This window comes from Lampetra planeri, chromosome 41 (assembly GCF_965212315.1).
Source record: "Lampetra planeri chromosome 41, kcLamPlan1.2.h2, whole genome shotgun sequence".
Taxonomy (NCBI): Eukaryota; Metazoa; Chordata; class Hyperoartia; order Petromyzontiformes; family Petromyzontidae; genus Lampetra; species Lampetra planeri.
Genome location: NC_136147.1, coordinates 5,361,793 through 5,388,073, shown reverse-complemented (window position 1 = coordinate 5,388,073; position 26,281 = coordinate 5,361,793). Strand labels below are relative to the sequence as shown.

Sequence of the window (26,281 nt, the reverse complement as noted above, 5' to 3'; positions counted from 1 at the left end):
ATATTCAATCTCCTGTAGATGCCACCGGTTCTGCACGTTCTGCAGATGTAAATGCAACCACCGCCGTCTATTGCGCGGCGGTTGAACTGACGACTCGGACCTAACAGGCAACTGGACATACGAACAGGTTCGTTTGTATCTCTGAAAGTTCGTGTGTCGAATGTTCATAAGTAGAGGAGTCCCTGTACATACATTACGTCACGAAGCAGTTCGCAGGCTGCCGACCCCTGGCCTAGTCGCTGCAGAGCAGCATGAAGAGTTGCAACCCTCAACTCGGTCTGCGTGGCGGGACGCGTGCGCCCTGCTCGCAAAGAGGCCCAAGTCCACAAAACACTTCGCTTGAGGCGAACCCTCTCACCCCAAAACACCACCAAGGGGAGGCTAAAGATTAACAAGCATGGCGGAGAATGACCGTGACCTTAGAGAACCGGGTTACTTTAAAACAACTCCCCCCCCTGGCGCTGACCGCCAAGACCCCTGGGTTGGCTCCACATTGAGCGGCGAGGGCGGTGACAATTTTACCAAATGGCTCACAAAGAGATTCGTGGGATTCGCACGGAGATTCGTGGGATTCGCACGGAGACACGTTGGTTCACACAGAAACGCGTGGATTCGCACGGAGAGCCACAGATTTATATTAACAGAGAACCACAGACTCGCGTAGAAACCCACTGACTTCCATATAGAACCATCCATAAACTCACAAAAAGGACCACAGACTCGCGTACAAATCCATAGATTCATAAAATAGAGGACCATAATGTTACAGAGACCCGTAACAGTTACACAGACCCACAGAGCTGACACTGGTGGTCGCAACGACTGGTGACAATACTGCCGAGTGATGCACATAAGAGACCAAGCACCTGCACACAGAGACCCCGAGACTCGCACAGACTGAGGGGCTGACGTGGCTAAGGCTCGCAGACAGTGTGACCCAACGAAGGCCGAGGAACGACCCACACATTTTGGAGCATGTAGACGCGTGAACACCGCCCTTATGCAGAACCCCTCGTCAATAACATCCTGTGCACCTGCCCAACGGTTCCAAATCAGTGACTACACACCTGGGCTTGGCTGCGGTTTTCGGAGAGACAATCTATGACGATCGTCGTTGACACAGCCAACTAGTTAGGGTTGTCACGTAAACAGAACGTGGCAATTCGTTACTAGTACAGCACACCGGTGTGTTGGAGAGCCAACTCGCAACATTTACAATCAGAGCACAATCTGAGCCGGGTGGTGGCGGGTTTAACAACACATTTAAATTTACGCCATCGAACCTAAAAAAAACTAGATTATGGATATCGGTCGCGAAAGCCTAGGTGTTAAACTAAGTAATTTGGTATCTTCTGTTGCTCACATATTATTTTTTTTTACCTGATTTCGTATATATTCGTTTGATCTCATCACCCCCCCCCCCAGTGGCCTCCCTTGGCTCAAGAGATTGCAATCTCAATGGTCTCATATCCCAGCACGTGGGAGCGAAACGTCGGACATCGCGCCGGACAACACGAGGTCACGCATCGGAGAGCCGGGACGTCACAAGCACGAATGCCTGCACATTCATGATTTCCATCTGTTCAAATAAATCTGGCCGTCTTAAATGTGAAAACCGTTTAAATAGCTTTATTTACTTAATAAGGGATACGCATCTATGCCATGCGCACTGTATATTTTCCAACCGCTCAAGCCATTAATTTGCTAAAGAGATTAAACCCCACAAACTCGCTCACATCTTGCTGTTGGACAGCAAGATGGGAAATGCGCTCGGAGGAGCTTGGAAAGGCAGAGACGAGACTTCCATATAAGGCAGCGGCGCGGCCTTAAAACAAATAATATTTTAAAAAGCCACTGCGGCAAAAGTGAAGTTGCATCACCGCGCAGCGGAGTGATTTAGACCAAACAAGGAGAGAGGGGCATGTCGCCCCGACTGCAAAACATCGCCCGGCAAACAGCCTCACACCGGCAAACAGCCTCACATCGGCATGAGTGGGGAGGGGGCTTGAGGATTGGGGCACGGGAGAGAAGTGAGATTTGTGGGCGTGAGAATGATAGCGAAAGAATGAGAGAGAGAGAGAGGAGTGTGGCGGTGGTGTGGTTACATGAATGATATGAATGTACAGAGGAAATGAAGCGCCATCAACTCCCAAATCAAGACGCAAACGACGACATTGCTGGATTTTAGGTCAGCATTCCAGCTGTACGTAAATGCACTGCTCGACCACATTTTTTTTCATTGAAAAAACACGCGATTTAAAATGTTGGAATTTTTTTGGGGGAACGAAGAAATAAAGCAACGCCGCTTGTGCCGCACGGCACGAGCCGACGCGTCTCGTGCCGTGCGTTGCTCGGCGCTCTCGTTCTGACGTTACGCTCCAAATGGTTAAGTTTCAGCTTTTGAAGAAGCTCCCGGTGAGTGGAATAAACGTAACACCGGCCGTGAAAACATACGTATGTATGTACGTCTATATTTTTGCTTCAGAATAAGGATATTTCATAATCAGAATATTTATTAGGAGGAATCTGATGAGCTATAAAGCTCTTTATCAGAACGTTGCAACCACAAAAACACGATAGGAGTGCAAAGTATATGAAAGGTGAATAAATCACTCTAAAAATATACAATAAAAACTAAACTATTTTTTTTTTATCTTACCAGGAGGTAAAGCCCACTTGAGCTGTATAGCTCTTATTCAGAAGCGACCTGGCCACAAATAATAGCTCAACCAAGTGGCCAGGTAGCTTCTAAAAACCAGCTATAACAGCTCAGTGGGCCTTACCCGTTAAAATAAAAAATAGTTTAGTTTTTTGGTTTGCTAACTGTGCATGTGCACCACTGCCAACGCAGCAGCAGCAGCATCGCCAAATAACCGGCTTAAACCCAGCTCCTACTGCACCGCGAAGAATTTGTAGTTGGAAGCAGAGTTCCAAACCAATCACCTCTCTCCTCTCAAATGCTCTTGAGAGCAGCAACGCGCTTGCTCAAGCCTGCCAACGCAGCAGTGCTGCGTACACACACACACTTGTTTGCACACGTGGTCGGAGAAATAAAAATAAATCTACACAAAGCCAAACAAAAATAGGGGGGGGGGGGTGGTAGTGGAGTAGGAAGACGGCTGAATTTCGCACGCACCGAGGGGGGGGCGGTGTTGGTCAGATGATGTATGCGTGTTGAACTTCTTTCGCACCGTACGTAGCCAATTGTGCAAATCGGAGCTGCGGGGGAAGGACAATAAACTGGATATAAATACAAAGCCAAGCAGGCTGGGGGGGGGGGGGGGGGTGTTGAGCCTGGTTAGTACCTGGATGGGACGACTACCTTGGTGTGTGTACCAGATGTTGTGTACAGACTTGGGCTGCGAGGTGGCCAGATCTAGTTAATTATTGTAATAGTTTTTTTTATTATTATAACTTTATTTATTTAACTTAACACTTGTTCTATGTTTGATTGTTCTATTTCAATTCAAACATTTTAATAAATACATGTTGTAAGCAATTAATATTTTTTTAAGTTCTCATCTTTGCTTTAGAATATATAGAGCAGTTCCTATTTTGATGGTATCATGTGGTGGTAATGCTCCATCACGTGTTTTAAATCTATTACGCAGTGAATATTCAACTGAAGCTTGCCTTAAACAAATTTAATCGCAAATCAAATCGCAGTATCTGCCAGAAAAATCGCAATTAGATATTTTCCCCAAATCGTTGAGCCCTAGGACACACGTTCACACATTTCGCGGATACCCGTGGCACGAGTGTGCACAGTCCGCATGCACGCAACTCGCATCACTCTGCAGGGGTTGTGTAATATTCGGCGCTAAGTAATTTTGTAATTAGGGACCACATTGCACATTTCCGTGGCCTAATGAAGGCAATTAATATAATTATATAGAGAGCGTATGCACACTTTTTCACAGCACTGTACGGTGGTACTGTACGTGGAATTGCACACACAGGCACGGATTGTGCCTTCGAGAGAAAAAAGGAATCCCTGGCACAGATGCCAGGACAACAATGTTTCTCACTTTCCCAGCAGCCCACCCCCCCCGGGTATAAGGTGCCGTCCATAAATAACATCACGCACCTAAGGGGGGGGGGGGGGGTCAGACATTTGTGACGATGTGTGACGAGGGGGGGGGGGTTTAGAAATGTGATGTCACATCAAAATGCGCAACTTTAAATAAATATAGACAACACGTTCTACTTAATTAAATCGACTTTTTGATAAATGTTTTCTCCTACAACATCAGAGTGCAGCGCCACATTAAATACGCACCACAATGACAATAGCTTAAAGCGATTTGAAGCATGTTTTATTTGGGGGGGAAGGGGGCAGAGCTTTGTGACGTCATATTTGAGGGGGGGGGTCTGACTTTTAGTGACGCCGTGTGACGATGGGGGGGGAGGGGAGAGTCAAAAATCGTCCAAAATCGCGTGACGCCATTTACGGACGGCCACTGAGCGATAAGGGCGCAGCAGTTCAACGACTTGCCCCTGATGGTGGATGGGGGGGGGGCTCCACCTGGGGATAATCATGGCCCGCGTCTTCCACGCTGTGAAACATCAAATCTGTAAATGACTATAAAAGCCTCCTTCATCATTATCGTCACCATCTTAAAAAAAAAATGTTTTAGAATAACCTCAAAGGCTGGGAAGTTTTGAACGAGACGCAAAAATGCGTCAAACAAGTCAAAGAACATCAGCGTTTTCTGAAGAAGTGCATTCTGGTCCCTCTCGTCTCGGATCGCCAACACGTAAATTTGCACTCGCGTAACCGAGCGACCGCGGACTCGATGCATTGGAAGAGACAGGAGTGCCCGTCCCACGTGGCACGCAGGCCGACTAACCGTGGCGAACCCGTTTAACACGCAGGCAATTTAGTTGGGTCAGGTCGCGCAAGTGAAATGTGTGTCGTGCCACCCTCTTCCACCCGGCACCGCCGATTAAGAAAGTTGCTACCTCGTGAACAAACGCGCCAATGTGTTGCCGCTTCAGCAGCACCACCCGCGCGTTTGGGGAGAAACCTCACGGACCCGTTTAACTGTCGCAAGCCGATTCACGATGTCCAGATACACGTCTCCCGCGAAGGGGGCACAAGGGTTAAGGGATCGTGCGTTCAACCATGTGGACGTGCCCCACAGCAAAAAGGGCCTACGTTCAATTCCCCAACAGGGTGGCCCTCTCTGTGTGGCGTTTGGATGTCCTCTCCACCTGTTCTGCAGGGGATTCCCTCTGGGATGTCCGGTTAACCTCTCAAAGCAAAAATAACATCGCGTGTAACCAGTATTGGCCAAACCACCTAAAGTTGAAGAATTAACAGCAAATAACACAAAAAACACCCCCCCCCCCCCCTCTGAAACTGCTAACACTTGGCAGGACCCTCCTGAAAGAGAGTGTTGGGACTCGGGGGAGGCTTTCCTCGGTAATCATGTGTAATTATTCAAAGAAAACAAATAAAAACAACCAATGAATGGAGGATTCCGAGGCTCCAGCTTCCAGTCTAGACCGCCCATCAATCTTCCACATCTGGAAATGATCCGAATTTGGCACTGCCATGGCAACGTTCGTCCGTCCCATCTGGCCGTGGAGATGTCTGCGTGGCTCTGCCTGGAGGAGGAGAGGGACGGGGGGGGTGGTGAGGGGGTCGCAGCCCGAAAACAAAGAGCCGAACGGACGGAACCTCACACAGACGGGCCCTGGACTAGTCTGGGCAATCATCATCACCGTCAGCCATGGTCAATCCACTGCTGGATTGAGGGCCCCCCCCCCCCCTGTCCTCGCTCCAAGGCGTCTCCATCTCAAACGATTTTGCGATGCAACAATCCACGCAGTGCCAGCGAACGAGACATATTTCATCGCTCCCTCTCCCCGATCCATGCCCCCTCGGATGTGTTCCAAGCCGGGTACGGGTTGGGTACGGGTACGGCCGGGTACGGGTACGGCTACCCGTTTGCGACCCTGGTGCAGCCGGGTATGGGTACGGGTACGGGTAAAAAATCAAAACCCGTTTGCGGCCTCTGCAACAGGCTACCCCATCGCTTAAGTGGAGGCGCCCTCGATCATATCGTCCAGTAAGCTGGCAGTGTTTGTTTGGCGAGTCTGACCACCGCTGACGTGCCCCACAACGGTGAAGCCAGGACAGGGCTTACTTGCCGAAACAACGGCTGCCGGCGAGTCTGTAAAGCGGAGCGGCTGGGTTCAGTCGAGGCGCTACGAGCTCTCATCGACTCCCAGAACGGATCCTTCCGTCCACGCTTTGTCGCAATCAGAGAGCCCCTTTACAAAAATATCCGAGATATTTTAATTTTTTTTCAAAAGGACCCAAGGACGACTGCTTAATTCTTGCGCTTCCTAACCGGCTCATCCGAACGTAAACAAGCTATAAACAACAACGCACGTGCGTGCCGCGATGCACACGTGACTAAATTTCACCTAAATCCATCGCAGAAATTAACAAGCACGAAATGATGCAAAAATCAATTCCGATGGTCACCGGTTGGTGGGTTCCTAACTCGGGGTTCGTGCATTCCGAGTCCAGGTTTGTGAGTTTCCAGGTTTTGCTTTCCTGGGGTCACGTGGCTCTGCGTGTAGAGGGGTGCTCGTGGTGCAGCGTGCCGGTCAATGTTGTGTTCACGTGGAATGTGTGTGCACCTTTTATTGTTTTGTACAACCGAAACGTTACTGGAGTAACATTATCCGAACTGGAGTAACGTTACCTCCGACTAGCACGGTTGGCTACGTACGGTGCAAAAGAAGTTCAACGTACATACGTACTGTTTGTTTCTTTCGGTAAAGTCACTTCGGTATAAAATAAAATAATTCACGACGTTTCGGGCGCAACACAAGCGTCCATCATCAGGTGGGAAAGCATGGTCTGCTGCTGAGGCAGACTGTTTAAAATAGTCTGCCTCAGCAGCAGACCATGCTGAGGCAGACGTTGTGATTTATTTTATTTTATACCGAAGTGACTTTACCGAAAGAAAGAGTATGGATTCCTGCAGTCACGAAAGCTTATGTTATGTTTACTTGCCAAATGCCCTGTGGACATTTTGTATTGTGAAGGCCTCTATATTTAAATAGAGTTTTACTGATTGATGACGCACACACACGTTTAATAGTGCGTGTGCGAATAGATTATTTATGTTTGCAAAGCGTACGATAATGTTACATTGAGGCTATAGGTGGGAATGAAACCGTTCGAGCGTGAGAAACGACGCAGAGGCAAACACGGAAACAAAAGTTCTGATTCCCCGCTTACCGATTTACATCTTCAGTACAATTTTCAATCGACTTGGAAACATAATCGAAGTGGGTTTGTTTAGGACGCGTCGGTGGACGCGACGACAATGGCGGTGGCCCAGACTAACAACGGAGTGGCAGCCGAAGGAGGGAACCCAGTCACGATCCCAATTGACAAGTTTGGGGAAGTGGAAAAAAAAGAAAAATCGGGGCCATGACGCCGGTGGTACGCGATGGCCTGCCCTTGCAAACGGCGCCACGGCATCTTCAACGATTACGGTCGATGAGCACCGTGATAATTAACCGGGGCGGCCGCTGGATGCGAACCGTGAACCTCTGCAACACCTCTCGTGCGGTCAACGATTGCGAGCGTCCTTGGACAGGTATCGGCCGCGCCGCTGCAAATACAACGCCTCGTCGTATATTTTTACGGTGGAGCCGCGCGAACTCGAGCCGAGACATCATCCTTCTCGGTCTCGCTCCTCGCCGTGCCGGGGGCGCACAGACGCGCCGGCAAGGACGAGTTCAAGACTGGGCTGGTTTGTACAGGACCCGGCAGTGTACGACCTGCCACAGTCTCGCGCTGCCAGAGACGGGATGCTTGCGCCACAGAGCGCGGTAAACACTGCGCAAGGCGTTTATCAGGCAACAAAGTTCCCCCGCGGAGCCTTAACAGACTGTAGGGGCAAGTGCTGTTAGCGAGCACCTATGAAGGCAGGAACGGTACACGAGGGGGTGGGTGGCCAGCACCACGCCCGGCCGACTTTGTCTCTCCAGTGGCGATGTTCACACACCGCACCAGGTACTCATTTGAGGCCGAGTAGACCTAGGGGAGGCCCAGGACCGGTTCAGATAATCATCACTGGTGTTGTTGGCCATGAGCGGGAATCGAACACGGGTCACCAGGTTCGTAGCACAGTGCGCTAACCGCTACACTACCGCTCCCTACACACACACATGTTTGTGTAGGCACTATTTTAGGTCGACTGTGTAGATATCATCACCAGGGAGATGCATTCATGAGGTGCTCGCTAACGGCACTTGCCCCAACAGTCTATTACACGGGGATATGTCTTTGTCGAGGTTCTGTATCAGGGATCTTTTCTCAGTCAATCAACTCATGGCACCTGGGTCTCTCCCGTGACCTCCTGGACCTCACCTAGGTCGACTAAGCCTCTCTCAAATGAGAACCTGGTGCGGTGTGTAAACATCACCACGAGAGAAATAAAGGCGGCCGGGCGTGGCGCTGGCCACACAACCTCTTGTGTTGCTGCGTCGGCCTTCCTAGGTGCGACTCGCTAACAGCACTTGCCCCCAAAAAGTATGTTACGGTTATACGGGGAATCGTTGTCTTGTACATGTTGGTCTTGTACGTGTTGGTCTTGTACCTCCAATCAGCACGGCTGACTACGTACAGTGCGAAAAGAAATTCAACGGACATACACATACGTTCGATGCTCATCAAACGTGAACTTTAGCTTGACCACAATTATTTAGAAGGGGGGCACAGCCTTTAGAGGTGGGGGCGGGCGAGGGGGACAAGCCCCATCTCATCCCCCGATGCCAAAGGGCTGCCCCACCCTGTCAGTAATGGGGGTTCTTTGACCATACCTCACCACGCTGGCGAGTGTGATTTGTGATTGCGTTGCTCCTGCCGCTTTGCCCGCATGTTCCCACTCCCGCCCGCCCGCCCGTCTGTTTGTCTGTCTGTCTGTTCGTCTATCCGCATTTCGCAACACAAAACTTACACGGCGGCCACGACCTTTGCCCTCTGGCCAGAGGCTGCAATGAAAGCCTTGGAGGCATCCCCATGATCCCTTGCAGTCCCCTACACACGACCTTGAGTCTTGGTGCACTGTGCAGTATTTGGCGTTATTTTTACGTTGTTATTTTTTTTTCCCTCTTGATGCGTACCGTACCGGCCGGCGCACATTTCTCACAGCTGTCGTCGTCGTCGTACTCTCTGCCTGGGAAAGGTGTGGGAGCGAGTCCAGACTTACTCAAAGCATTTTTACAATTCCACTTCTTTCTCACGGTGCGTAGCCAAGCGCGCTAATCGGAGGAAAGGACAAAAAAAACTAAACACAAAAAGCAGTTCTAAAGAAATTAGCTTTCAACCTAGACGATTTAAAAATGCATAGCTCCTAAGGAAGAGCGTTCCAGACGGCCGCAGAAGCACATCCGAAAACGCGCGTCACCGGCTTTGTTCGATGGCCGGCCAAAGGCCGCTGCCTCGTAAAATCATCACGCATCTTGACCGTCACGTGCTTTAGTTGCCGCACGTGCGTGCCTTGGGGCTTGCGCGCGAATTGCGGAAAAAGGCGCAGCCCCTGAAATTGCCTGCTCGCGCCACTGCCGCCAGAGGGAGCTCCGGAGAACCCCTCCGTGTAAAGGAACTTTATCCGACTCGCGCACGACGAACGAGCGGGCACCCGCACCAAAGCCCACCGCGCCTTCCCTCACCTTGCGGACCGATCCGACTGCGGTGCGCACATTTATACTGCCGGGCGAACGGAAGCCGTCGTTTCAACCGCCACGCCAGGGAGATGGAATCGAACCGTGCGACCCCTGGATCGCAAGGCCAGTGCGCTGGCCGTTCACAGCCATCGCGTACGGTCAGGTCTCCCCTTCGCTTTGTGCGGCTAGACGCGTTCCAACGAACGAGATTATCCATTCACGCGGCCATTAACTTGCGTAAAACAATGACAATACAAATATACAGCCATGTTTCGATTTACTGCTGGATTAAGGCCTCCCCCCCGCGTCATGTCAGCCATGCGGGTTGCACGACCATACTTCACCGAATTAGTGAAGGGGGGCAACGGCCCAGGACCGGTTGAGATGTCGCTCGCCGCTGGTGCTCGCCACAGCCAGGAATCTAACTAGGTTATATTTATCCTCGCGTAACTATGCGGAAGAACATATACATCTATATATATGTACACGAGCAAATACACATGGTTGTGATAAAAGTGTCAGTGTGTGTGTGTTATGTGCATGTGCGTGCTAGCAACATTATCCAACAAGGGAGCATTTAAAAGCTTAAACAAACTTCCGTGAAAGAGCCCCGAATGAGGTTTGATTACATTCTGCTTGTCAAACCATGAATTATTGGTTCGCATTGTGTAACAGTTAAAATATATCACTGGGCACGCACGCACGCACCCACGTACATGTCCCACGCAAGCAGCGTCGTCTCACGTTTAAGTATCTGGACACTAGAGCACGAGAGAGAAGTCACTCTGGCGGCGTCGGCAAGGCTCGCTCATTGGACCGGCACGTGCGGTTTGCTTCATCGCCGGTAACCTCGCCCGCGTGGCCACGCTCAATGATGGCCCGTACGGCGGTCGCTCACGTTCCCACAATCCCATTCCCACCGTGCACGGCCGGCCGTTTGCTCTGTCCGCTGCTGGATGAGATCCTCCGCCGAGGGACGTCCGACCGTACTTGAGCACGCCGGTCGGAGCGGGTGTGGGTGAAGCATGGGTGGAAAAAACCCGATTTTTCCAGCGGCAGGCATCGGGTTTTTACTTTAATACAATTAAACCCGATTTCGGGGAATTAAAACCTGGTTTAATGAATACGAAGCTCTGATCCAAGGCTTAGGCTGCTTCCTCGTCGGTGCTGCTATCGTACTCGGGGGGGGGGGGGGCGTCGGGCACGGGGTAGTCGTAGAATGCGGCGGGCAGGTTGGTCTTGATGAACACGAGCTTCTCCTCCACAATCGTGGGCGCCAGTGAGTTCCTTAGCTTGGAATGGATGAAGCTCATCGTTGAGAAGTTGGCGAAGTGCGGTTCTGCAATTAGAACCAATTAAACCGGATTTCTCCCAATCTCAGATGATCGGGTTTAATATAAAAAGACAACTAAACCCGATTGTAAAAAACCCGACTGTGCCACCCTTGGGGTGAAAAGTGGGGGGACATCTCAATCTGCTCGGAACAGATTGAGATTCTAGATTTGAAGCTTTCGTGACTGCAAGGATTCATATTCTTAGTTTTTTTCGGTAAAGTCACGTAGGTAAAACATCAAAATTAATAAAAAATAAAAATTTTATTTTTATTTTATTTTATTTTTTATTAATTTTGATGTTTTACCTACGTGACTTTACCGAAAAAACCTAAGAATACAGATTGAGATGTCACTCGCCGCTAAACGTTGATCAACGTGGCCACAGTTTGTGGGAGGGTTGAGTCCTCAAGGGCTATGCAACCTTACACTCGTGCTGCGCTCTAATTGGATTACACCTACGAGTTGCCCCCCCCCCCCCCACGAGATCGTCCCCCCCCCCCCCAACGAGTTCCCCTCTCGCCCCGCCCTCCACCTGTAACCCCCCCCCCCGCCACTCACACACAGAGCTGATGCATGAACGCGTTCAACCTTCGTCATGAATTCTAGATTTGAAGCTTTCGTGACTGCAAGTATTCAGATTCTTGGGTTTTTTCGGTAAAGTCACGTAGGTAAAAATTTTAATTAATAAAAGTAAAATAAAATAAAACAATAACAATCACGACGTTTCGGAGGCAACACAAGCTTATGTCTTCACCTGAAATAAAAAGAAAAAATCACGACGTTTCGGAGGCAACACAAGCTTCCATCTTCACCTGAAGACGGAAGCTTGTGTTGCCTACGAAACGTCGTGATTTTTATTTTATTTTTATTTTACTTTTATTAATTTTAATTTTTACCTACGTGACTTTACCGGAAAAACCTAAGAATACTTCGTCATGGAGCGCGTTAACAATCCTCAAATCTTGAGCAGAGTCGCAGCTCTGCATTGTGGCGATTTGTCGACACGCCACGCGGGGGGACCGAATCCATTCCCAACCCCCTGGACAATTCTATCGCAAAAAATAATAATCTCCATATATAGAAAAGGCAAAGTTGTGTATCTGTTCAAAATGTTTAGCGTACTTCCCGACATGCAACAAACTTTAAATTTGCCATGTGGGTACTTTCCAGGCAGTACACCATGCAAAAATTACTTTAGTTAGTTTTTTTTTTTTGGGGGGGGGGGGGGGACCTCAATAATGCAGAATTTTTTTGCACGGCAAGTGAGCTGTGACGTCAAATCTGTCACGTGACCCGCGCATGTGGAAGCGTAACGCATTGTAGTGTAGTGGTTAGCGCGCTGCGTTACGAACCCGGCGACCTAGGTTCGATTCGCGCTCACGGCCACCACCGGTGACGATTATTTGAACCGGTCCTGGGCCTCCCCTAGGTCGACTCAGCCTCAAAACGAGTAACTGCTGTGGTGTGTGAACATCGCCAACTGGGGAGACAAATGCGGCCGGGCGTGGTGGATCCAAGTCCCGGGCGAAGCCGGGTAGTACAGCTAGTCATAAAAAATGGACAATTAATCCGCTACCCACTTTTGTCTTTCCATGTAAAACATTTTAAGTTGTTTTTTTACTCCACACATCCCATCAGCCGCACGGGCACCCGGGAGGGCATCTTTACAGCGGCACCAACGGAAGCAACAACAGAAATAAATGCAGGACCGGTTCCAACAATCGGGGTCTCAATTCTAGATTTCAAGCTTTCGTGACTGCAAGGATTCATATTCTTAGGTTTTTTTCGGTAAAGTCACGTAGGTAAAAAAATGTAAAATTAATAAAAGTTAAATAAAAAATAAAATAAAATTCCAAGAAAACAGTCCTTGTATATATACAGTATATACACAAGGACTGTTTTCTTGGAATTTCTCTCACTTGATACAGCAGTCGTGCTGTGACGGTTCCACCTGAAGACGGAAGCTTGTGTTGCCTCCGAAACGTCGTGAATTTTATTTTATTTTTATTTTACTTTTATTAATCAAAATTTTTTTCACAAACGTGACTTTACCGAATAAAAACCTAAGAATATGAATCGGGGTCTCATCAGCAAACAAGTCGGCCTTGCTCAAACCAGCACTGGTGAACGGCCAGATGTTTCAAGACAAGGACCACCCCTCCCCTCTATCTCTGGCAAGATTCTCTCACCGCGACGCTCGATGATTATCATCGTGCCCTGTGTGTGCACACTTGTCTGTGTTGTATAGCTCAGGCCCGCAGTGAAATCTGGCAGCAGGCACACGCGGACTCAATTACGGTAGTTGGAGCCCAAAAAATAACTGGAGTGATGTTATAATTCCTGGTTAGTGTCAGCTGTGTAAATAATTCGATTTCCTTTATTTAAGCAGGTGAGGCCCCGTTTGCAGGGGAAAGCGTCGGTAATAGAGTCATTGGTGCCGCGCATTGTAAATCATTACTTTGTTCATAACTTGTACACGTGTATGATGAAGTTGTTTCGCACCATACGCATGACAGACTTGCAAACCGTTACATTTTGAAGCTAAAACGATTTTTTTTTACCAGTTAAGGCCCTTTGAGCTATGTAACTCTTTTTTAGACGCGACCTGGCCAAAAATGATAGCTCAACGGAGTGGCACATCGCGTGGAAATTTATACCAGTAGCCAAATACGTGAAACGCGCGATGAGGACCCGGAGCAAAATCCACACAACCGCGTGGAGAGGGTTGAGAGAGAGAGCCATGCAAACTCCAAATATACAGCAGGCATCAGGGTTGGGATCAGAGGTCGCAACCGGGTACCCAATACCCGTACCCTACCCGATACCTGGCTACCCATACCCGGCCGGGTACAGGTACGGGTACCCGTTTGCGACCTTGGTGCGGCCGGGTACGGGTACGGGTAAGGAATCAAAACCCATTTGCGACCTCTGGTTGGGATCGAACCCACGACCTCCTGCATACCAGGCGAGGTAGTGAACATCTTGCCACTGTGGCGCCCCCATATTGCCAGTGCGCAACGCGTTACTCTCACTCTACGATAAAATTGCCGGGATTTTTTGCAGAGCTAACAGATTAATTTTGTTTACGAGCAGATGGATGCCCATCTACGTTGTTCACCCTAATATCCTGAAAATGACGCCAATGATCGTTTTGTTTACGAGCAGGTACGGGCCAATTGAGACAGTAACCCCAGCAAAGGTGCCAACGACGCTGCTGGAACCAACGTTGGCATGTGGGTGGTTGGAAACTGTTGGGTCAACGTTGTTCCAGCCATAATAGAGGTTTCTTTGAGTTAGGTCGCGTAAATATATAAATGTGTCGTTAAACCCACCACCACCCGACACAGCCAATTAGTAAGGGTTGTGACGTTAACAGAACGTGGCCAATTCGTCACTAGTACAGCACACCGGTGTGTTGGAGAGCCAAGCCACAACATTTACAATCTGAGTACGACGTTTCGCCAGTAATTACAACTAGCTTCATCAGGCGACAGCCAGATTTGTTGTTCCAACCTTGGTCCAAAGTGGCCGCTTTGCGGTGCTTTACATCGACCAACTTTGGTCCAACGTTAGTCCAGTGACCCGTCAAACGTCTGGGATTCTCTTCCACGTGAACTTCGTGCGAGAATGCAAACTCTGACCACCCGCCCACCCTCCGCCCCCCGTTCGAGCAGAGACTTAAGCCCCGTTTGTTTGCGTGCGCATGTGCCTAAAATGTTTTCTCCATGCAGCTTACCCTCTTCACACCTAACCTGTTTGTTAAAGCGTTCGCGTTTCCTGCAAAAAGCGTCTGGGTGCATTTCGACGCTTTGTGCGAAACGTCAATTTGCCTTGCCCTGCGTCTATCGTTGAGCAGGGAGAAATCTACAAGAGACCAATCTCAATTCCCCTAACCAGGTGTGCCAAACATGGGCAACAAAAACAGGAGATTCTACGCCAGAGGTAACTATCAATCTCAACTGGCATTTCGGAATTCAAACTGGGCGGGGGAGGGGGAGAGATACGGCTCATTTCACATCACTCCGCCGGTCTAATTTAAGCCACAGAAACGACCTTTGTGTGCGTGGACGCGTGCGTGGGAGAGCAATGTGCACGCTCTGGGTGTGTATCGCCGTGCGTGTCTCAATGGCAGTGACAGGCATAAGAAAACCGAGGCGAGAGCTTGGTAGGCGCGCACGCACGTACACAAAACGTAAACAGATGATGCCCCGTATAGCCTTCAGCAGACTGTAGGGGCAAGGGCTGTTCGCGAGCACCTATGAAGGCCGGAACGGCACACGAGGGGATGGGTGGCCAGCACCACGACCGGCCTTTTTTTCTCTATTGTGGCGATGTTTACGCACCGCACCAGGTACTCATTTGAGGCTGGGTTGGCCTAGGCAAGGCCGCCGGTTCAGATACAGGGTTTGGTGGTACATGTTGTTTATGTCGTTTATTGTGAAAATTCGATCACAGTTCCTATGATCACTGTTACATTGCTTTATGGCTTTATTTTGGTGATTTCGAAAAGTTTTTTGGTTTGGCCATGTTTTGTTTGTTGTAGTACGGAGTTAGATTGATGGCTTTAATCTAAGTTGTCTTGTGGTTGTTGTTGTTGTTTGACTTGCATCCCACTGGGATTTTTGCGCACAGCGTTGGTGTACGGTGCTTTTTTTGGAAGATTTTGCTGTTTTTTCCTGGATTTTTCTGTTTGCGCATAGTCACATAGTCACTTAAAGATGTTTTCCTGTTCATATTTTAGTTTTTTGTTTGTTGCGGTTGCACCCGATTCAAGAGCCGAATGGCTTCACAGGGCTATACCAAATAAACTGAAACTGAACCGGTGTTGGTGGCCATGAGCGGGAATCGAACTCGGGTCGCCGGGTTGGTAGGGCAGCGTGCTAACCACTGTACTACCGCTCCCCACCACTCCGCGCACGCGCACACATACACACGCACACACACACGGGCGCGTGCCCGAGTACACTCAGGGCAGCTGATACAAGTCACTTTCATACCGGTACCAAAAATACACCCGAGCCAGCCCGTGCCCGCGTTAAAAATACGCGCACGTCCACGGAGGCCAGGAGCACCAGAAAACACCGACCCCCTCCCCCCGGCGTCGGTCTGGTGTCGTCCGTGCCGAGCGCTGGACGTCATCAATAAATCACGCTCGATCCCCGTCGTCGCAAGCCCAGCGTTGAGTCCTCTCTCTTGACGGGAGGGGGGGGGCTATGAATGAGCACGCAGCCACAAAAAATTCACGAGGTTTGTCGAGTGATCAAAAATCGAGCTGCGCTTTAAGTGGCGAAGAGGCATTCATTCAGTCCTGCCGGCCGATCAGTATTCTGTTTTAAACATGAGGTGGCCTTCTGTCCTTTTTATGGTCCCATTCCCCTCCTCCACCTAACCTCCACCAGAGATCAAGACAAGGCCACACGACAAAGCCACGCAGCTTGAAGAGAGACGTTTGAAATTGGAATGGTGCCCGGCCTCGGACGTATTGCCTCTTTAAATAGCTGATCGTCGGTTATTGCTTTTTTTAATTGAGAACGAGATTTGTTTTTTGAACGCATTACATGCGCTTCTAATTCACATCAATATTAAATAATAATTCCCCACCCCCCGCCCCCGCGCACGAGGCTCTTATGGAAGCCTCCGGAGCCATCGGGAAGCGACCGATTGAAACGGAGTCACGGTGCGCCACTTTCACCCTGCCGTGACGGGGACGTGGGGAGCGGCGGTGCAGCGGTCGGCGCTCCACCGCGCTCCGAACGCGGCGACCATGGTCAGGACGATCGAGCGCCACACGGTGCATGGAACTTTGGCGTCAAGTTGACCTGCTCTTAGGGACCGACGCCGTGAACAACCCGGGGCAAATGTATCCAAGGGTTGATGTCAAGTACGAGAATAGGTTTTACCCTGTTTTCTGGCAACAAAAAACCTACTCCGATAATACATCCATTCTCTTGCAATGCATTGTCTTGCAATGCATATATTACACTGGTCAACAATTTTTTTTTTCTGGCCTGGACTTTTGCAGCTGTTCTAGACTAATTTCAGGGTGCCGATTCCAAATCTGATCTCAGATTTGCTCTATCACATCTCATTTTTATGCTATCGGCATACCCCATTTTAATTGATTACCCAAAATTAACTCTGTCACTTATGATTGCAAGTTGTTGCGAGTCAGTGACTGCTTTAGTGTTAAAATATGGTGCTGTATTTTTAGGATAGTGTGTTTATAATATCATTTTATGTAGATATCCACATTTATTTAATATTTTTCTTTTGCAGTTTTTATTGAAAATGCAATATTTGATATCTCAAAAACCTGATGTGATAAACAAAAACTGATGCCAGATTTGGAATCAGCACCTCAAAATTACCTTAAACCGTTGGAACACCTTATGCCAGAAAAAGTGTGTTGACCAGTGTCATCAGAGTATGTTTTTTTTTTGCATTCTAACCACAAGTATTGTGGTTAATGCAGACATGATTCCTTGTAAAAGGTTTAAGTTTGGTGTTTTAACGTCTTAACACCTGTTTTGTTGCCAGAAAAAAATGGGAAAAACCGATTCTCATATTTTGGTACTGGCAAAGGAGGTCCCATGATGATGATGTCTGCTGTATACTTGGGAGTTTGCGTTTCTCTCTCTCTCCCCGTGGATTTTTCTCCGGATCCTCCGGTTTTTTTCCCTATCCACGTTTAGAATCACCGTCACCACACGTTCAGAGTATTTGGCTGCTATAAACGTCCACGTGGCGTTCAAAGCAAATTCGTTGAGCTACCATTCTTTGATAGCCCACGTAGCTTCTGAAAAAGAGCTAAACAGCTCAATGGGGGCCTTACATGGTCAACATACAAAACCACACACGTAACTTTGTTTAGTTTACAGCCCTAACAGCAACGAGTGGTGATGGAATGACTGGCAAAGGAGGTCCCGTGTTGACGTCAAGTGCATTTTACTTTTGCTTCCACAACTTGCACGCCTCTTTGGCACAGATCTGCCGCTCCAAGCGCCATCGCGTTAACACACCACTTTGAACAACAAAAATTAGATTTGACGCGGAGTGCAATCGTAGCGACATGATGAAAAACTAACAAAATACGAGGTAACGATTATGAGCGATAACAAAAGATGAGGAATGGCACGGTAACAAAAAAGCAGATACCCGGCTCGACGCATCTATTCGCACTGAGGAGGCGTGCGTTTATGACGAATAAACGCACGCATTGATCTCAACACCCTGATATTTACTGTGCGGCTGTTCCGTACCGTTGGAGCCAGACAGCTAACGGATGATGACGTCGTGACGACGATGATGATGGCGATGATGATGATGACGATGATGGCGATGACGACGATGGCGATGATGACGATGGCGATGATGACGATGGCGATGATGATGATGATGGCGATGATGATGATGATGATGGCGATGATGATGATGATGATGGCGATGATGATGATGATGGCGATGATGATGATGATGGCGATGATGATGATGATGGCGATGATGATGATGATGGCGATGATGATGATGGCGATGATGATGATGGCGATGATGATGATGGCGATGATGATGATGGCGATGATGACACGACGACGATGGCGATGTTGGCAATGATGATGGCGATGTTGGCAATGATGATGGCGATGATGGTAAGTCCTGCGATGAATAAGTAAGGCCTGTCCAGTTTGTTCTCCTATGACGCATAGGGAAACAACCACACAAAACCACGCGCAGCCACAACTACACAACCACACACTACATACGATCATTTTCAATCACACACAAGCATAGCCACAACCAGACGCAACTATATACAGCCACGTGCAATCATAGCCATAAACACAACTACACAACCACATACTACACCCAACCATTCACAATCACGCGCAACCACTTACAACCATTAAACTACACAACCACGCACTACACACAACCATTCACAACCACGCACAACCACTCACAACCGTAAAACTACTCAACCACGCACTACACGCAACCATTCACAACCACGCGCAACCATAGCCATAAACACAACTACACAACCACATACTACACGCAACCATTCACAATCACACGCAACAACTTACAACCATAGCCATAAACACAACTACACAACCACACACTACACGCAACCATTCACAATCACGCGCAACTACTTACAACCATAGCCATAAACACAACTACACAACCACGCACTACACGCAACCATTCACAACCACGTGCAACCACTTACAACCATAAAACTACACAACCACGCACTACACACAACCATTCACAACCACGCGCAACCACAGCTACAACAACACACACAACCACAGCTGCAGCCCGGGAGAAATCCAGCCGATCTGGCAGCTACCACGGCACGTCGACATGCCGCATTTCACCGTGGCCGGCACCGAGCGAGCTTGGGCCCCGGGCCAGACATTCCTGACGGGCTACATGGCAAGGGGAACGCGCCGGGGAAGCTCCGCTCCTCCTCTGCACGCTCGCTGGCTGGCCACACCCGGTCACCTTTAACTCACCGATTCTCTCCTCCAGGAATGTTGAGGAGTCGGTCCACCGGACTCACTGGACATCTGTGAAAACTACTGGCCACATCTTGTGGGGAAACAAAGAAGCTTCATCGCGCATCGGGTTTCTCCGGTGTAAGTAAAATATTCTGAGTCTGTGTCTCGTCCCACACTGCGTTCAACCACCACCACACCGTCAGGCCACGCCAACACACTCATCCACTCACTAAAGCACTAAACTCTCTCAGCCACTCATCCACCCACCCGCTCGCCACACTGCAGGTCACCTGACTTCTCTCTCCGCTTAGTCCCTCGCACTGTTCCACACTCTCTAATTCTCTCCCATCTCTTATCCCAAGTTCTTCTGAAATGTACCTAATTTAAGAAAGGCATCGACTGTAATCTAACACAGCGTTTGTAATGCTGCGTGTTGCTGGCTGTCGGCGTTTGCAGGATCCGATGGTCCTGTGCTCAGCAAAAACAACAAAAAAGAAGCAGACAGCTCCCCTAGCCAGGATGTGCCTGGAATGAGCCCACTTTCCTGAATGGCCAAGATTTTCCCTTGGTTCCCTTAAACCATGCACTCATTTTTCTGTGGCTCGCACCACCGGTACATCGCTCCGTGTGGTTCGCACTACCGGTACATCGCGCCGTGTGGCTCGCACCACCGGTACATCGCTCCGTGTGGTTCGCACCACCGGTACATCGCTCCGTGTGGTTCGCACCACCGGTACATCGCTCCGTGTGGCCCGCACCACCGGTACATCGCTCCGTGTGGCCCGCACCACCGGTACATCGCTCCGTGTGGTTCGCACCACCGGTACATCGCTCCGTGTGGCCCGCACCACCGGTACATGGCTCCGTATGGCTCGCACCACAGGTACATCGCTCCGTGTGGCTCGCACCACAGGTACATCGCTCCGTGTGTTTCGCACCACCGGTACATCGCGCCGTGTGGTTTGCACCACCGGTACATCGCGCCGTGTGGTTCGCACCACCGGTACAGTGCTCCGTGTGGTTCGCACCACCGGTACATCGCGCCGTGTGGTTCGCACCACCGATACATCGCGCCGTGTGGTTCGCACCACCGGTACATCGCTCCGTGTGGTTCGCACCACCGGTACATCGCTCCGTGTGGCCCGCACCACCGGTACAGCGCTCCGTGTGGCCCGCACCACCGGTACATCGCTCCGTGTGGCCCGCACCACCGGTACATCACTCCGTGTGGCTCGCACCACCGGTACATCGCTCCGTGTGGTTCGCACCACCGGTACAGCGCTCCGTGTGGCTCGCACCACCGGTACATCGCTCCGTGTGGCTCGCACCACCGGTACATCGCTCCGTGTGGCTCGCACCACCGGTACATCGCTCCGTGTGGCTCGCACCACCGGTACATCGCTCCGTGTGGATCGCACCACCGGTACATCGCTCCGTGTGGCTCGTACCACCGGTACATCGCTCCATGTGGTTCGCACCACCGGTACACTGGGTGGGCGCCCTCTTCAAGCGCTTGTTTTCGCACTTTGCAAAAAATGTATTCCCTGTTTTATTCGCGAGCTTCCACGTTTCGTAGACGGGTAACGCGCAACGATTGAAAGACTTTCCCGCTCGTCATTGAAAACTTTCCACAGTTGCCAAATTCGAGTTGGCGAGCCGTCGTCGTTTGCTTTTGCTGACATGCGCGTTCACATTTATATCAATGCAATTCTCCGTTCACGACAAACGGAAGGCGTAGTGCACAGCCGATGTATTCTTTTCCAAGTGACCCCAACCTCGATTCACCGGCCCCCTAACCCCCGAGCGCGTGAACACCCCACCGGCCTCCGCTACCACGTCGGAGCACAGCGAGCCCCAGATTACTCTGCTCACTGTGGCTGCTCTGCCAAGGGTGGGGGGGGGGCTATTCCAAGTGCCAATGTTTGCGCTACAAGTTTGGAGTGGAATATCCAGCGGAACAGCTCTGTAACATAATGACCTCAAATACCTCATCCCCCACCCCGGCAATTCTATTCTCAGACACGTGCGTGGCTCTTTATTCAGAGGGTGCAACGCTTCCTTGCCCCTGTAGACACAAGCCCACGTGTGGCCCCCCCACTGCCTCCCAAAACCTTGCGAGCCTGTGTCCTAAATACTGCCAATTGCCCCTACATTGACTCCCGTTCGATGCCAACGTGATCAAGCTCCATCCCCTGTAACTGCTTGCCCATGCCACTGCTAGAGGGTAACTCCAGGCCCTCCACCACACCCTCCAAAGGGCGTCAGGGTGGCGAAGATGTTGACTACCTCGCCTGGTATACATGCCGGGTTGCTTCTGAAAAAGAGTTACATAGCTCTGTGGCACACGCCCTCCCGCATGGCCTTGCGGGAGCCTCGGTACCGACAAAGTTACTTTATTTTAGTTTGTCTTGCGGTCTCGTTCCGATGATGTACACGTGCGTACGTCATCGAAACAGGAAAAGGCGTTAAAGAAACCTCTGCACCGTTGCTTCAATTTGCCGTGCCGGGAAATCAACGTCCGGCGCACTAACCACGACACCGTGGCCGGCAGCAGATTTCCCCCATTCGAAGATCCTCGAATAAATCCCCACCGCACCCCCCCCCCCCGCTGCCTCCGTCTCCGTCTGCAGGTTTTGCGGCCGCGCTATTAACAGATGCCAGCGTCATCCTTGGAAACGGGAAAAACAGCGACGGCGGATCCAGCAGTAAAAAAAATAACTCCGGAAAGAAGCGCCGTTCAGATGTTGAGCGGAGCCGTGCTCGGTTGGCAGAACGCGTCGTGGAGGTGAGGGCCTAGGGATGTGTCCCCCCACCCACCACCCCACCACCCACCACCCCCACCCACCGGACTATCTAACTCATTTGAAAGCCAATGTAGACAAATTATTATCGAGGCTTCAACCCCCCCCCCCCCCCCGTTTCCTATGCGTACAGTCAGTAGACCCCCGTACGCAAGCTACGCATTTGGGTTAACCCCCCCTCTCCCCTCCATGCGTACGTACTAAATGGATGGCCCCTTATTGGTTCCCACGTGTCGAGCCGATGAACGCTCTCTAATTAGGCCAAAAAAGCGTTAACGCATCGGGGTCCGTAGGGTCCAGATAATACCTCTCGCAAAGATGATTCAACACGAATGAAATTTTCGTTTAAAGTTTTGCATTGCAATCTATTCGGGGCTTGTACCCCCGAGAAGAAACGGATACATTGATTTTTTTTTTAATTGGCGGTTAAAAATAAAAACTTCGCTAAATGGATTTGTCAAACTCTGGCCAAGATGATCGTGCAGCCCCCCCCCCCCAGTCCCCGGGCCCCCCCCCACCCCCCAGGCCCACCCACCCACGCCCCCCCCCCCCGTGTGCCGTCACCTTGCAACGTCGCTGCCAACTGCCAAGCCGTGGTGCCTCTCGAAACGCGATGTCGCAATCGCTATTAAACAAAAAATACCCCCAAAAACGAAGCACATTTTATGAAAGGGTCAAAAAAAAAATACTCCCCACGTGGCTTGTGCGTCGTTTTTTACTTTTACCCCACACACGATCCATCTGTGCACGCAAACGTGGGACACCGAGACAAGAATCCGATGCTTGACTGCTGGAGCAAGGGGAGCTCGAAACCGGCGAGGGCGCACGAAATATGAAAATCGTCCGCTGCATATTTCAACGTTTAAGCGGCGCAAGCCGACGGTGGGATGACCTGCGGAGGCTTTGGCTTCCGGATGGGAATTCGATGCAGGCGGTGTAGGCGGGCACAATCACGAAGAGAAGACTTCAATGATAACGTCCTAGACGGTGCGTTCACGACAATGTGGCCGGTCCTACACGGCGGGTCCTCGTTAAATGCTGCCAGCAGTAGACGCGTTGCTGAAAGAACGAGTTTCCGTTAAAACAACTTCCCCGTAAATGATGTATCTTTGCCATCTCCCGTTCATAAAGCACCTGCTTTTCTCAATCCACTGCTGGATGAAGGCCTACAGACAATAATAATTACAGCTTCTTTTGCGCCATGCCATGGCAAGCCATCATGGAGGAGTGGTGGGGAGGGGTGGCCGGGGGGCGGTTTGGGGGGGGTTGTTTGACCATACTTCACCACGCTGGCCAGGGTGAGTCGGTCAAGATGAGAACCACAGGACCGGTTCAGATATCACTACACCGCTGGTAAAAATCCGAAACCACAAATCAAGCTCAGATCACCGCCAGCTTCATAGCAGCACATTGCGCAAAGGCATCGTACCCCCGCGCCCATCAAGACTTGAAACCGAGCCACAAAATCACTCGAGAGAGAGAGATAAACACGCACGGCACGGCAGAACATCCCGTGACGGGAAAGCGGGGGACAACATTCATGGCTCTCGGTAAAAGTCGGAGTCGCAGCGCCTGCTCGAGTTAAAAACGGCCGGAAGGTCTGGAGCCGAACGGAACGTACGAAGCCACCGCAGCCTCAAGTTGCTGCGTTGTTGGCGTTGTCGTCGTCGTCGTTGTTGTTGTTGTTGGGGTCTCCAGCAGGTAACCGTTGATGCAGGCAGCAGCGTGCGCACTCTATCCCGCGTTGAGAACGAACTACAACGTTGGCACGCTCGGTCAGAAGCGAAGAGAGCCCACGCCTGCCCAGGGTAACGGGGAAAACGCCGCCCTGACTTTCCCGCACGGCTCCAACTCCTCTCGGATGGCGGGGGGGAGGGGGGGACGGGAGTAAATATGTTGTGTGTGGGGGAAGAGGTGGGAGGGGCACCATTACAGTGATCTGCCACTTTCAGAGAGTGAACTTATCAGAATGTACATTTATACCGGAGGAATTCGAAGAGCTGTAAAGCTCTTTTTCACATATGTCCAGTCGTAACTTGGGGTGGAGGTGGTGGGGGTCCCAAAATGGAGCCATAGTGGTGCTGGGCCCTTGCTCGCAAGAGCACGAGAGAAGCCAGACCCAGGTTATATTTGGCGGAGATGAGCACGAGCCTCTTCTGAGCACTTTCACGAACGCCGGCCGCGGTGATGACTTCATCACCCCGAGGGCTCCGCGAGATATCCGGAGAGACGGCGTCGGCAGCGCTGCCAAAGCGGCGACTTCCCGGCTCCTACCCGGCACATCGTGTGCCATGAACAAGGGCCGTAGCCCGAAACGTCACCTCGTCGTGGGCATTTCTTACGTTTTTTTAAGAACGTTGACGATGAGCGTTGCCAAGTTTTCATTTTTATCCACGAGTGTTCTTTCGTGCTCTGCGCAGTGAAAGTGAGCGGACTGCGATTTGAACATGTATTGTACGTTGAACTTCTTTAGCACCCTACGTAGACAACCGTGCTAATCGGAGGTGCGGGGGAAGGACAAGACAATAAACTAAGCACTAAAAGCAGTTTTAAATAAATTAGTTTTTAATCTAGGGTCGTGAATATTGGACAGGTCTTGGGCTTCTCCTAGGTTGACTCAGCTTACACGAGTACCTGTTGCACTCTGTAAACATTGCCACTGGGGATACAAAGGCGGCCGGGACGCGGTAATGGCCACAACACCCCCTTCGTGCGGCTCGTCGGCCTTCATAGATCCTCCGAACAGCACTTGCCCCAACGGTCTGTGAAGGCTATACGGGGGATCTTTGTCTTATTACACACTTTCTTTTAACTCACTCTGTCTATTGTTGTTGTCGTTGTTGTATCCTCAAATCTTGTAACTCAATTTTAACCCACTTCCCAATGTGGTATCGACTGCAAACTTTGTATACTTATGTCATACTGATGACAATACTATATTCTATAATTAAAACAAAAACAAAATTATTTTTAAACATTTTTTTTATGTTATGTTTCGGCTTGGGTCTAATTGTCCACGCTCAGCTGACGTTGGCTGTAAATCACCACGGTCCCTTACGTTATGGCCAGCTTCGGGGCCACTTCCTGGAGTCGTGGAGTTCTGCCATTACTCGTACTTTTCATAAAAGCGTGTTTAAAAAGAAGTTGTTTTAAATAATACTTATTTCAGCTGCGGTGGATTGACGGCTATAGATAACGCCAGTAAACGGTGATATCTGATCACCTCCTAGGCCTCTCCTCGAGACAAAGGTTACCAGCAGCAGCACCTGATCCAACAGAACACAAATCTGTGTGTGTGTGTGTCACAGGAGCGGGGGTGCATTGGTTGGTGCACTTCATTGCTGGGTTGCATACACATTCATAAATGACGTGAACACGTTCCTCTGCCTCCCTTAGGTCGGACTCAACCTTTACTTATTAAACGGCGCGGTGTTCGTGGTGAATCAGTTCTTGTAATGAGAATGATGATAATAATACTGGATATTATTGATAAAGATGATGGCGATGATGGCGATGATGGCGATGATGGGTGGTGACGATGATGAGTCAAGCTGTACCATCTCTTGTGGTCGAATCCAATGCGGAGTGTGCCTGCTCAACCAACTGCTGCTTGATAATATTGGTCAGGAAAGCCAACAGGCCGATGCGCTAAAACTATTATCCACGCGTTCTAAATGCACAGGAAATGTGTAACGTTGGGCTGACATTGACCCAGCGGTTCCACCAACCACATCCCAACGTTGACCGAACGTTGCGTGTTTACCGGCTTATAGTCCGGCACAACGCAGGGCCCAATGTGCGTGCACTACTTCCTACGTAAAAGGTTCCTGCTCGAGACCCCAACAACAACAACAACGCGTCCGGAAGATCGTTTACTTTGCAGCGCAGCAATTGAACAAAACTCGGCTCGTGGATGGGAAACACATGGCCAGGCCGGACGAGA

General features: G+C 50.2%; 1 protein-coding gene across 4 annotated transcripts in view; it reads right to left on the bottom strand.

Moving 5' to 3' along the window:
• Positions 1 to 26,281, bottom strand: part of LOC144732114 (PDZ and LIM domain protein 5-like) — a 101,744-nt gene that overhangs the window by 60,540 nt on the left and 14,923 nt on the right. The gene's annotated exons all lie outside the window — the stretch shown is intronic.